Genomic DNA, 2,710 nt, shown 5'->3' with positions numbered 1-2,710 from the left:
TTTAAATTGTGAACCTGCTGTGTCGCTTCCTGTCTACTGAAGGCATTAGAACAAATGCCTTTTCACACCATTGAAAACAATTCTTCTCTTAAACATGTCACGGACTACGAGTATATACATGGCTTCTTGCCAAGGCATTTGAAGGGCATTCTTTATGGCTGACCTTCGCTGCAGTTCCTGTGCGTCATCTCAATCCCCTCATCCCCACCTGATTCCTTTGTGGTTTCCCTCCCTTTGCTTCCCAGCTTTTATTGTTAGCAGAGGCAGACGAAAGGTTGGGGTGAAGGGATTTGATGAAGGATGTGGCATTACAAAAGATTTGTGGGAAGCTTTAGACCTCAAGTCATAAGCGGAGGTGTTCAGAGTTGAGCCAGTGAGGAAACACAGGACCCTGTGTTCATTTTCTCATTAGACAGCTTTTAGCGCCCTGCGCTGGAGGTTGAACAAGATACATCATTAAGGAAGAAGGACAATAGTAATGACAGCAGCTTATGCTTTTGGAGCACGTGCCATGTGCCCTGTAGGCACTATCCTAAGCACTTGATATGTATTAGCTCATTTATTTCTTCCATCGACACTATAAGGGAGCTTGTGTGGCCCTCTCATAGGGTCAGGTCATGCAGGGTACTGAAGCACAGAGAGGTTAAGGCACCTTCCAAGGTCCCACCACTAGTGGGTGGTGCTGGGATTCAGAACAAGGCTGTGTGGGGCCAGGATACTCTTGACCAGTACAGTGTATAACTTTTTAGGATATAGCAAGGGAGGGCACACCCAGTGACACCTAGGGAGGCTGTACCCAGTATCACAGTGTCACCCAAAGGGAGGTATTCCCATGAGTCTGCAGCCAAGAGAGTTTCTTCCTTGATGGGACAGGAAGTCCATCAAGGTCAGAAGAGACAGGCCAGGCTGTGTAGAAGAGTGTGTCTGAAAGGTGTTCCCAGGAAGGACACAGTCTTTAGTGTGGGTTCCACATCGGTGGTCACGCATGGCTCTGCAAGTTAGCTGGCACGCTTTTAAAGGAAATCAGATAAGTGTAGGAGTCACACTTATCACACTTTGTGGGAGTCACAGCTCCCGTGAACAAGCATTTGCAGCAGTCAGTCATAAGGCACAGGCAGCTGCTGTGGAGGCGTGTGAGGTGACTCCTGAAATCCGGCCTGTGCAGTGTGCTGGGAGCCTGCTGGCATCAGTCCTGTCTCCCCATGAAGTACTTGCCACCATCCTGAGCCCCACCTGGCGCTTCAGCTCAGCATTTGCCTGTCTACCTACTGGCCGCTGGGGTCCCTGTGCTGTCTGACAAGGGATGAAGGGACGGGCTCTGGGGAGTTGCGTGAATGTGGTGAGTGAAATTCAGGTAAGAGACCTACTGCATCCTAGTGTGTAGATTGTAACTTACCCATTCATCCATTTGTTGCTGTGCACTGAAGCTTTTTCTAGAACTTCCCTTGCTCTTTTAAGCAATGTTGTAAATATCCTAAGTGGCTAAAACATTTAACCCATAAATTATTTCCTTAGGAAAACTGTAGAGAAGTGATGTGTAGGTCAGAATAGTATCATCGAAGGCTTTCAGTACATATTTCACATAACGCTCCAGAACAGCTGTGCACATTCACTTAGCAGCAGTTTTCTTGAACTTCACCAAATGTTATCCTATTCTTTTAAAAACACCTTTGCTATTTCCATAGGTGAAAATGACATTCATTAATTGCCTTTCTTTGAATGCTGCTGAGATCGAACTTTTTAAAAGTGCTCCTTCTGTTTTTAGTTTAGTTACTTATTCAAGTAATTTTGGACATCAGAGTCTTAATTCAAAATTTGTTATCTACCAATAATTTTTTTTAATAATAAGAACTAGAGGCTTTATTTTCCAATATAGGACTTTCAGAGGATGAGAAGAAGCAAACTATGGAACATACCTGATAGGTTCTAGCGATTTAGTGTATTGTCCCTCTTCTTCAAAGAACAGCGGACTTTCACCCAGTACCAGCTCTGCCGCATGTCTGGCGTGGAACTTCCTAAGGTGGGTCAGGTGTGGATTAGTCCATGCTGACATATTCCAGTTTTACTTCAGGCATTTATTACCAAGTTCTTAGTTTTTGCTCAGGTATTTCTTCAATGGGCAGTCTTCAAGGGTGGTGTCTTTATCACTGGTTTCTTTAGAAAAGAGTTCACGTTAGTGTGTTTTGCATTGTGTCGTGTGTGCCCGTGCGACTCTGGATCCTTTCTCGTGGTCACTCAAATACACTGTGTGCGTGTTCCGTTTGCTACCTGTGTTCTCTATGGTATGATCTACTTTCTCTCGGTAGAAATTAAGATGTCTACATGAGTTGTACTTAGTTTTGAATTGCTCTGAAATTTTTAGTAATTTTAATTTTTTTCTAAATTAGATTGGCTAAAAACAACAACAACACAAAATATGCTTGCAAGTTAGTTGCTCTTTCAGTTTAGCCTGAAAGGGGCCTCCGTACTTGGCAAGTGTTGAGGGATTTCAGCGCGCCAGTCGCCATCTTGTGGCCTTTGGATTACTGTGCAGCATATACCCTTTAATAGAAAACTAGCAAAATCTCATCTTTCTTTTTTTAAACTTTATTTTATTTTTAAAAGAATTTATTATTTGCCCCCCTTTTTTGAAGCCATTTGACTCTTTTTTAAAAAAGATTTATTTATTTATTTTTAGAGAGGGAAGGGAGGGAGAAAGAGAGAGAGAGAA

This window comes from Phyllostomus discolor, chromosome X (genome assembly GCF_004126475.2).
Source record: "Phyllostomus discolor isolate MPI-MPIP mPhyDis1 chromosome X, mPhyDis1.pri.v3, whole genome shotgun sequence".
NCBI classification, from domain to species: domain Eukaryota; kingdom Metazoa; phylum Chordata; class Mammalia; order Chiroptera; family Phyllostomidae; genus Phyllostomus; species Phyllostomus discolor.
The sequence above is the reverse complement of the archived record's forward strand: the minus strand, read 5'-3'. Positions refer to the sequence as shown.